This window comes from Syngnathus floridae, chromosome 19 (assembly GCF_059516105.1).
Source record: "Syngnathus floridae isolate MCC-2025c chromosome 19, RoL_Sflo_1.0, whole genome shotgun sequence".
NCBI lineage: Eukaryota > Metazoa > Chordata > Actinopteri > Syngnathiformes > Syngnathidae > Syngnathus > Syngnathus floridae.
In genome coordinates this window covers 8056650-8068491 of record NC_142431.1, presented here as the reverse complement: position 1 = coordinate 8068491, position 11842 = coordinate 8056650, and the positions used below count along the sequence as shown (strand labels likewise).

General features: G+C 43.6%; 1 long non-coding RNA gene across 1 annotated transcript; it reads left to right on the top strand.

Annotated features, from left to right (window-relative positions):
- The first annotated feature begins 3998 nt into the window (after nt 1-3998).
- Nucleotides 3999-11576, top strand: LOC148382041 (uncharacterized). Its single transcript, XR_015854493.1, has 4 exons — nt 3999-4083; nt 4299-4419; nt 5264-5353; nt 10908-11576. It is a non-coding gene; the product is annotated as an uncharacterized LOC148382041 (long non-coding RNA).
- The last annotated feature ends 266 nt before the right edge of the window (nt 11577-11842 follow it).

Sequence of the window (11842 nt, the reverse complement as noted above, 5' to 3'; positions counted from 1 at the left end):
TTTCTGTAGAGGCAGGGACTCATGAATACAGAACATGTTTGGTGATGGCTGCCAAGACATGGATGGGCTACGAGGCAAAAGATGCAAACTGGATTCAGAGATTGTGGACTTTAAAGCATTTGATTTGATGTTTAACTCCTTCAGTACACAATGGAGACCAAGGGTGCAAGAATCAAAATTATATTTATGATGCTTCAAATTTACATCTGGTCTCACAAGGTTCCACGAGTCCTTAAAATTGAACTTGTCCCGCAATTCTTTTCCAATCTCAAAATGTAAACCATAAACGAGACAGATGGGTGAAGGTCAACAGCCAAGATTTGAGATATTTCATCATTTAGTGCGTGGGCGGTGCATGACAGTGACGTTTGATGAGTGGTTATAGAAGACAAAAAGTCCAATAACTCAAGTCTACAATGTCAGAGCTTGAGCCAAACATATTGTGTCTGATGAAGGTCCCACAGATGTGGTCCATTTGCCTGCTGCTTCAAAAACCAATGATGCAAATCAAAGCCTGAAGCTGATTTCGGGTATTTCGGTATTTGATCCCTTGTGTTTATGTTTTACTCTTTTCATGATGTTCAATAAACTGCTGTAAAGTGATGGCAAATGTGGCCTTCCTTTCCCTTATTTGAGAACATAAAACTTGCGTGGAGGAATTGTGGAAATAAACAGATCAATAAATAAAATTGGAAGAGTCAAATGCTGATAAGCAGGGAAGCAAGGCATGATGGCTCTAAAAAAAATATTTCCAAAAACAAAATGGAAACTCAAAAGACTAATCGAACACAATCAACAAATAATCAAGATTCAAAAATAACATTAAAAACACCAACACAACAGCTAACATACCAACAATAGGGAGACATGGCCAGAGCAACAAAAACAACAGACAAACAGACAACAGACAAAACTGCAAGAGTTGCTAGAGCGACCTGATTGGTTGACACAAGAAAGGGTGGGTTTAGGGTTAGCCTTAATTTAGGCTTAATTTACTTTTGAAATGGTCACACACCTCTTGTGTAATATTTGTGGCACTAAAGATCCATGTGAGAAAACATGTAACCTTTCCCAACACAAGACAGGCTATTTTCATCTCTTGAATCAAAGGGAAGGCAATATTGGAGCATAAGTACGGGCTGCACGCACACAGAAGCATGTGTGCGCACACACACACACACACACACACACACACACACACACACACACACACACACACACACACACACACACACACACACACACACACACACACACACACACACACACACACACACACACAGACACACACACACACAGACACACACACACACAGACACACACACACACACACACACACACACAGACACACACACACAGACACACACACACACACACAGACACACACAGACACACACACACACACACACACAAAGGTCTTGGGATTATTTTGCCAAAGGTTCCGTTTATTATTTTGTTTTATGGGGCCGGGTGGCGGGGGCGGGGCCTTGTTTTGTGATACGGCAGCTCTGTTTGTGACTTTGTGAGAAAGGAAGTGCGAGCAAGATCAATACATCCTCTTCGTAGATTTCCAGCGGTGTGTGACGTGCATGCGGGGAAATGAGCCTGGGTTGAGGATACTTTGCTTGTTATGGATTTGACATGAACTTGGCCCTTCGCCCCTCACAATGTGATGAATGTATTATTTAATCTTCCTGTCTTTGTTAACCTCTTTTTGGCAGCACGCGCAGTGATTATCTCACTGTGAGTGGATGAAACAACATCGCCAGTTTGACCTTTCGATTCTGATGAAGTATAATAATAACCAAATAATTGAACCGCTCATGGGCGGGGGGTCACCTGGACAACACTGATTTTAAATGAAAGAATGGGTGTGGCGTCACTTGGACTAGCTGCTACAAGAAAGTAAGTTCTGGGTCGCAGGAAGTGTAACCGAGTCGCTGTAGTTCTGCTTTTGTGCAATGTACTCTCATGAGAAATTAAAATGTTGCAATCCAAGTGTTGCCCAGGATGAAGGAGTTCAACTGCAGCGCATTTGGCCAATTCAGACGTATTATTTTTGGAATTCATTCATAAAACCACAAATGTTATTTTAAAACAACTCCTAATAAACAATTTTCTGCAAGAGGCCAACAAAAAACAATCTATGGAAAACAGGTGTGTTGAGTTTGTGATTATATTTTCCGTCTCGGTCAGGTTAATGCAGCACATCATATTTTTTGCTTGTCTCTATAATTTTCCCTGATTATCTTTTGGTTGGTGTCTTATATTAGCCCGAAGGAATTGAAATGGTTTTTCAACCAATTGTTAATAGCTCATCTGAGACGAGAATATTTTGGGTCGAGTCAGGATTGTTGGCTGAAGCCACAATAGGAAAATAGTTTACATTTCACTTCATTAATGACAGTTAAATGATTTTCAAAATGACAATTTGTGTTCCAAGTTCACCTAGTAGTAGTGTAAAAATAAGTATTGTGCCAGCGGCCTCAGACAATGACAATATTCTTTGCAGTTTTGACGCCTCAGAGCTTCTGGGCCTGGTACCAGTTTAGAGTCAACTCTGAAAGCCACTTGTGAGGTGAACATAACAAAATCCATCTGCCTGATAGTTGAGTATTGACCCCCTAAAACTGCCGTTGCCCTCACTCCGCTGGAGACAATAGACCACAAACCGAGCCAGGAAGCTCAGGCTCTCCGATGATTTACTACTTTCCCTTCTCCTTACAGAATAAACCTTTGACAAGTCCACTCACCTGACTTAAATCCAAATAGCGACACATTTCTATCTTTGCAACATTTGGGGGGGGGTTGAGCAATGCCTACGAGCCAAGATCTGTTCTACACATTTCTGGGAAGGAAATTAATGTCAATACATATGTTTCTGGTTCTTTCTGCCCTCAATGATCCATTATATGACAGTGGATCTAAAAGCTGGAGTTGAGCGGTCTCCAATGTCCGATCATGCGCATGCCTCAACGACATGCCCCCATCTGGCCAGGATGCCGGAGGTTTAGAGTTATGCTCATACTCAGTGTTGGAGATGACTTAATAAAGAAGGCAAAAGCTCATCTTGTAAACACAGAAGAAAATATCTCCTTTTTTTACCACATACTCTCCATTCCAGAATATTTTGAAGAGTTTTGCGCTATCCTCTGCTATCCCTGTGTCTGCCCCCCCGGGGAGGTAGAGATTAGCTAGAATATGATGAGATGGTGACAAATATCCAAAACTCCTTTGCACTATTCTTCCGGTACACAAACTACAACGGAGAATACGAGGACTACGATTGGGCCGGAAAACCCCCCAAAAAAAAAGGGGGACTCAGTCAGGAAGCAAGATATCCATTTCATGGCCTCGTCTGTTTAGCCACCACCTGTTAGACATGATCATTACCACAGTGCAAGGGGGCGTAGAGGGGCTCGGTCAGCCACATTTATATCAACAAGCTGGGATAAAACTGTCTAATTATCCCCCACGGCTCCCCCTTTGCTATTCTCCTCATGAGCTGCTGCCATTTGCCTGCTGGGCTTGTTGCCAACTTATGCGGGCTGGCATGTTAAAGTCCATCTTAATGACAGCTCTCTTTCAATGTCAGATTGTTGTAAAATGCTTTTGGCGGCTTAGGCCCATTATGCCCAAATAGTCGCTCGATGGAAAGGCTATGTAGCAGACATTTTGGGAAGGATTAAATTAAATGTTTTCCTAAGGATGTACAGGTTTTAGTCACAAATGCCATTTAAGATATGAAGCTAATGAACACAAATTCTGACGCTTTGATGCTCACTTGCCAACTGAAAGAAGACTAAACCAAAACACTTTGCACCTGTGCAAAGCTGACAATGACCAAAACAGTTTTGATCGCCACAGATGGAATGTGGTGGGTAGCAACAGGGGGATCCACATCCTCAAGGGAGGTAGCATTAAAGTCTTAATTAGGACACAGAGGGGAGGGGGGGGGGGCATTCAGAGTACTCTGCCATGACGAGGGACGCAGCAATGGGAAACCCAAGCAGATCGTCTTTCCTAGTTCAAGGCTAATTGCTGAAAAGGGATCTGACATTGATGTGCAGGGAAACACACGTGGTATGTTGTATGATCATGTGAGGTCACCTCCACTGCTTCTTGAACTAATATCCGTGTCTTTGATAGATCCTTGCTCGTAAGATACTCCAGAAACATTTTCCTCCAGCATTGACAAACAACACATTTTTTCCTCTATTCGAGCGTATTTCTAAGACATGACATGGGAGAGAATTGTCACTCAGCAAAAGCTGTCACGGTGGTGTATTTACTTCCAGGAATCCAGTCATCCCAGGATCTCTGATGATGCGGCAGCTGTGGCAGATATGATTACTACAACTGGCTACAAACTGGACCCGGTCTCTCGGGTTTGGAGGGCATAAGAAAAAAACCCACATGGTATAATAATAATAATAATAATAATAATAAAATAATAATAATATAAAATAAAATAAAATTCACAATAAATCCCAAGTTTACTGATGGTGAAATTGAGTTCACCTGGGAAACATTCCAATACATTTGAAGTTCATTAAGTTATTGTAAAACGTTCACGTACGTGCTGTGGCTCACCAGCTGTCAATCAGTTCGTTACCTCCCCGTGTGACACTCGCTCGCTCGGTTGGCTGTTTCTTGTTTTGGTATTTGCCTTTGTGTGTATTTCAACCTTATGGTTTTAATTTTTGTTCTCTTTGTGCTTGTTCTAGTGAGGATACATTCTGTGTTGTGTTAATTTATTAATTTTACCATGTACGTATGTGTGTATAAGGCTACTCTAATGAAAATACAAGTGCTCACCAGTCACTTTAAATCAAATTAATTTCTGTTATTTATCTCTCTGCCTGATTTGTCTGAAGTTCCTGTTGAGAAATACAGCTTGCTTTTAGATCCAGCAATGAAAATGTTACCTTGTACTTAGTGTTTCCCCAGTAGAAAGCAAAATATCCCCTGCTTTGAATCGGTTAGTGCATCGAGATAAAAATCTATCTGAAATAGGAAGACGGGGCTCCACTGGGAGGCACTAAATTGAATCTAAGGCTGTACCCGGCCGGCAGACCACAGGATATGCCTGCAAAACGTAGAAATATCAAAATGGTGAAAAGGTCTGTTAGTGCCCATTCATAAAAAACGTCTTGTAATGTTTTCAAGCCCTTCGAGGATTACTTGGGGAAAAACTACAGGAAGGGACGACTGTTTTTCACATAACGTCTTCTTATTTTCAACTTTTCTCTCCTCCCTGCAGTTAAATGTTGTATTCCACCGGGTCCCGGAAGGAAGCGGCCCAGTAAATGCCTGCTGCAAGACTTAAAACGGAAACAGTATCTTCAGACAGGTGAAAAACTTAAAGATAAGTACATCCAGGCCCTTTTGCCTTTTGTCTCTGGAGGTTAATCACCGCACCACACAATGTAAAGGCATGGTTTAAATTTAGTCAGGCAGGAAGCCATAATGATGAAATGACACTCGCTCACTTTAGAAAAACAGAAATGCTCCTGATGAAACATCTTGCACTCGCTAGGTTATGAGCTGCCGTCTGTTTTTTGTAAGACTCACTTTTAGTAGCATTTAACACCGTTGTTCTCTTGAGGTGGATTAGGAAGTCTTCACTTAGTTGGCTGTTATGGACTAAGCCGATGTGAGCACTTGTAAGATTTTATTTGAGGGAAGAAGGTTGGACATTTAAAAGTAAACAATGGCAAGGCCTTTACAAGGTCATCCAGATGGTTTTATGATTTTAATTCAACACATTTAGAACTCGTATGCTCTTTCGTTTTGACCTTAAGCCATCCCAATGCAAGTGCTCCTGTGGCACCAGGGGAACATGCGTTCACGGGACGTGACGTTAAAAAAAGATTAAAAAATAAAGTGAATGCTTGCACCCTGACAGGCAAAAAATGATGTGCGTCAAATTTAAACGATCTCGAGGGCTTTCCCGACATAGCCCCCATGTGACTACCAGGCTGTATCTTCGTAATCGCTGTCGGGGTGTGTCTGTTAAAAGGGATAAAACATCCACCATCTGCTGCGCTCTAAGCGTTTTGTCAAGACAAGATGAATATGAATGTCATCAAGTGTTGATGGTATCCAAAACACCGCCGAGTTCCTCGTGAAGCAAAATGGCGGTTAGCAAAATGGGGCGTAAAAACGTTGTCAGGCAAAGTAGATGGGGGAAACCTCAACAGCCGTAGCATCATTATTTGCTAGTTAAAAGAAATCACCAGGTCTCACATGTTTCACAATATTTACACATCTGCTTTAATCTGAGCCGTTCATTTATTTTGATTTTATTAAAATAAACACACTTGAGTGTTAGCAGCTGGAAAACAGAATGGAAAAATAAAAGAAAGTTATAGCACGAATTGCTTCAGGATGAGGAATCCCAAAAACATCAGTTCAAAGCAAGGAAATGGGATATGAGGCTGTACATTTGATCAGAAATAAATATGACAGCAATAATGACCAAACAAGATCTCCAACAAACTGATACTCCAATTGTTCAATGCCAAAACATGCCATGACCATCTGTTAGCCCTTCCTCACTTTGGGGAGGATAGAAGAAGAAGTTTGATGCACAACCTCAATAAAATTGCTCCCATCCAGAGAGACATCCTTCTCTGTCCACTCTTAATTCATTTGGGAACTAATAGTGAAAGACAGTGAAAGGGGTCATCTGAAAGACATCTGTAAACATGTCAGTAAATCACGCTCAGAGATGGCAGGGAAATCCCCCCCCCCCATACACACACACACAGAATCATCTTGTGGTTGGATGACTACACGGCGAATGAAGGACATTAAGATGATTCCCAGATTTTTAAATGATGGGAACCTTTTTAGACATCTTGCTAGTAAGTTATTTTAAAAACAACCGAAACAGGTTTGTGAGTTTATTGCACAGCTCGTATCCACTTAAGAATATAAAAAAAAAAAAATCACAAATATGACATTTGCAGTACAGATTTGAGTCCCACTCATGGGACAAAATCGAGCCTGTTTTTGTTGTTGGGTTGCGTTACGACCGACGGAACCTGTTGTGCTTTCCAAATAAACTTTCTGGGAAGAAGTTTCTTTTGGGACGCTACAAGAATGATATTTTAATCCTTTTACGTTTGATTGTCAGCTGCGCAGCTGTGTAGGAATACTGATGAAATAAACACAGGAGATAGAACAGATAATCTTGATGTTTCAGGATTTTCAGTCCCAGAACAATACTGATTTTTTGTCACTTAGGATATTTTTCTGTTATAAGGTGCACCGGTTGAGGCGGCCGACCGGAGCTGTGGCCGTAAGGTCATTGGTGCCTGTCGTGGCAGCAATCCCCGAACCCGCTAGTGGACACCGGTGGTAAGGGATGCCGTCAAGCTGAAGAAGGAGTCCTATCGAGCCGTTTTGGCCTGCGGGACTCCGGAGGCAGCTGACAGGTACCGGATGGCCAAGCGGAACGCGGCTTCGGCGGTTGCTGAGGCAAAAACCCGGGCATGGGAGGAGTTTGGTGAGGCCATGGAGAATGACTTTCGGACGGCTTCGAGGAAATTCTGGTCCACCATCCGGCGTCTCAGGAGGGGGAAGCAGTGCAACGTCAACACTGTTTACAGTGGGGATGGCGTGCTGCTGACCTCGACTCGGGACGTCGTGAGTCGGTGGGGAGAATACTTCAAAGATCTCCTCAATTTCACCTACATGCCTTCCATTGAGGAAGCAGGGCCTGGAGACTCTGAGGCGGATTCTCCAATCTCTGGGGTCAAAGTCACTGAGGTAGTTAAAAAACTCCTCGGTGGCAAGGCCCCGGGGGTGGATGAGATCCGCCCGGAGTTCTTAAAGGCTCTGTTGTGGGGCTGTCATGGCTGACACACCTCTACAACGTTGCGTGGACATCGGGGACAGTGCCTCTGGATTGGCAGACTGGGGTGGTGGTTCCCCTCTTTAAGAAGGGGGACCGGAGGGTGTGTTCCAATTACAGGGGAATCACACTCCTCAGCCTCCCTGGTAAGGTCTATTCAGGGGTGCTGGAGAGGGGGGTCCGTCGGGAGGTCGAACCTCGGATTCAGGAGGAGCAGTGTGGCTTTCGTCCTGGCCGTGGAACAGTGGACCAGCTCTACACCCTCGGCAGGATCCTCGAGGGTGCATGGGAGTTCGCCCAACCAGTCCACATGTGTTTTGTGGACTTGGAGAAGGCGTTCGACCGTGTCCCTCGGGAGGTTCTGTGGAGGGTGCTTCGGGAGTACGGGGTCCCGAGTCAACTGATAAGGGCGGTTCGGTCCCTGTATCACCGATGCCAGAGTCTGGTCCGCATTTCTGGCAGTAAGTCGGATTCGTTCCCAGTGAGGGTTGGACTCCGCCAATGCTGCCCTTTGTCACCGATTCTGTTCATAATTTTTATGGACAGAATTTCTAGGCGCAGCCGAGGCGTTGAGGGGTTCCGGTTTGGGGACCTCAGCATCGCGTCTCTGCTTTTTGCAGATGACGTGGTGCTGTTGGCTTCTTCAGGCCGTGATCTCCAGCTCTCGCTGGAACGGTTCACAGCCGAGTGTGAAGCGGTCGGGATGAGGGTCAGCACCTCCAAATCCGAGTCCATGGTCCTCGATCGGTAAAGGGTGGAATGCCCTCTCCGGATCGGGGATGAGAACCTGCCCCAAGCGGAGGAGTTCAAGTATCTTGGAGTCTTGTTCACGAGTGAGGGGAGGATGGAGCGCGAGATAGACAGGCGGTTCGGTGCAGCGTCGGCAGTAATGGGACCCTGTACCGGTCCGTTGTGGTGAAGAGAGAGCTGAGCCAAAAGGCAAAGCTCTCAATTTACCGGTCGATTTACGCTCCTACCCTTACCTATGGTCACGAGCTATGGGTCGTGACCGAAAGAACGAGATCCCGGATACAAGCGGCCGAAATGAGTTTTCTCCGCAGGATGTCCGGGCTCTCCCTTAGAGATCGGGTGAGAAGCTCGGTCATCCGGGAGAGACTCGGAGTAGAGTCGCTACTCCTCCACGTTGAGAGGAGCCAGATGAGGTGGCTCGGGCATCTTATCAGGATGCCTCCTGGACGCCTCCCTGGGGAGGTGTTCCGGGCATGTCCCACCGGTAGGAGACCCCGGGGACGACCCAGGACGCGCTGGAGAGACTATGTCTCTCAGCTGGCCTGGGAACGCCTTGGGATCCCCCGGGATGAGCTGGATGAAGTGGCAGGGAAGTATGGGAGTCCCTCCTAAAGCTGCTGCCCCCGCAACCCGACCCCGGATAAGCGGAAGAAGATGGATGGATGGATGGAAGGTGCACCGGGTTATAAGGTGCATTCCTGCACATTAAGGGAAACAAACTTGTCCAAAAGATAAGTCAAACTTTATTTAACTTCAATTATACATCCATATACATGAGGGACCTGAATGTAAGGCACGCTGTTTCGAGAAAATTTTAAAAATATAGTTGTATTGGTTCAAAAAATACGGTAAATCTTATTCACTGATATTTTTACTCCTAAAAAGTGAACAACAATTTTATCACTGTCTTATAGTTAACAATTCTCACTCTGACAAAAAAATTTGGTATTACGCCAGATTTCTACAATTTGCGTAATGCCAAAAAAATGTGGCCCGGGTTTCTTATTTGAGAAGCCAAATATTGACAAGTATAACATCGCAGATAATTGTTGAAAAGCCAAAACTGGCTCCTCCGTTTGTGGAGGCTTTCAACAAGTGGTTAGTTTTTGTATCCAAACTTCATTCCCAGTTATTCTTGCAGATGTGTATCAATATTTTGGAAATATTGCTGTCAATATTTATGCCTGTGTAGTTTTGTTTTTTGTTCAGCTGACAGTCAGTCGTTCAGCAGCCGACATAACACTTGCGTTGTAAACAGCCATGAAAACCAATCAACTGTATATCAACATCCATCTAATCCATATCCTCTTACAACTTTATTGTGCTCATACAATTATTGCAACTGCCCTCGAGCACATTGTATGCAGTTGTTTTAAGAAGGGGCTTAAATTACGCTCAAGATGAATTTATTGGCAGTGCTAATGTGAGTACACTTTTTCTCTGTGAAAAGGGAATTTTCCTTTGCACGTCGGTGCCAAGAGCGGGAGGGGGTGAAATCAATTCCATTCAACCATTCGTCAACTCCCTTTAGAAGCATTTAATAGTGATAAAATTTATGGTTCTAGTTTCCAAAGGATATTGCCAATGAAGTTAATCCTGATGAAAGTGCTTGTAAATGCTACCATTGTCTCACATTTTAGGTGATGCTTCCAACTTTGGCCGTGGCTTGAACGTACAAGAGTTCATAGACGAGATGTGTATTTCTTCGGCTATCTGTCTGTCCATGTACACAACATACATATATATGGATAGAAGAGAGAAATGAGCAATGACAGAAACAGATAACTTTCAAGAATCCACTGAAGCAAAGTGTCCAAAATGAAGTTTCCATATGTCCTAAACTTTTGTTGCTCCAAAACTTATGACAGCATCAACAACTTTATATCTCGTTTGTTCCAAATTATAAAACTTAAATACACTGGGACACGGAAGAGCCAATTCAAACTTGTTTAATTGTTTCCCTCCCCCATAGAACTTTTGCCTTACCGTTTAACTCGATTCCATGACTGCATTTAACATAAATATAATAAAATCTGTGAGTCATAATATGGATCGCAATTCAGAGTCTTTCTATTGGTTGGCGTCAAGTTGCCTGTAATGAAGTCATTAAAACAAAGAACAGCATTGCAGATCCAACATGGAAAGGGAATGAGGGACTTCTGGTCGGCGTGAGTTATGGATCATCTAGGAGCCGTTAAGGCCAGTGATGAATTAACATGAAGTTAAGTTTTTTTTTTTGGTCTTCTCCTTTTTTAACGTTCTGACACAAGAAGGAAATGTTCCTGCTTTTCTTCAGGATGTGCCATTTTCTTCTCTTCATCTCCCGCTGAAGCGTCAAGCTGTCAAATTGAGCGTTTAAAGGTCTTTACGGCTCCCTGCAGAGGCTTTCTCATCGTGCCCAGAGTCAACTGGCGGGGTCAGGGAGGAATATCATTTCACGGGGAAGCGAGAAGAAAGCCCCCCCCCCTTCAAAAAAAACTTGGCAACACAACTGTAATTTACTTTCATATGGTTCATCAATCAAACCCGCTGTTCTCTTTTTGCTGTAATTGCTGGGAAATGGTGTAAATCATGTGCAGACTCTAAAATGAGCATTGAAAGGAAGGAGCGTGTGAGTCACTCAGTAAGATCTCATTCATGTCCACACAGTTAAAACACTGAATTATGGCAAATTAAATAACATGATTTGTAATCATCTTTCAGAAATAAATTTGTGATTATGGTGCTCTATGTGTGTGTGTTTTTTTGTAATGATAATGAAAATGAAAAAATTAACTCACACAATCCTTTAATGGAACACTTTTTAATAAAGTCCATCAAATTGAAACGGAATGTCTCAGCCTGTTCCCAGAATGGACCTGTCTGCATGGGACAACGGCATCAACATTAAAGAATGCATCTGTCATATCCGCAGCAAATAGGAAGATGCTATGTGAGTCAGTTTTGCGATGCGCTTCAGCTGACAGGTGGCGGAAGTGATGCGAGAGGTGCAGAAAGCCCAAGGCAAACAACAATAAACGAGACCTGGTGGATTTTCTCTTAAGATGCTGTTGCTTAAGGGAGTGCCAACTGTTGAGCACATACTTGAACAAATTTGAAAAATTCATGGCACATCCCCAAAGATGTCAGATAAAGTATAAACAGTAATCCCCGGGCTGCGTTCCAGACCATCCAGTTTTCAGGAACTCTCCGATAGAGAAATCCCAAATTTCCACTCAATAGGCATGTTTT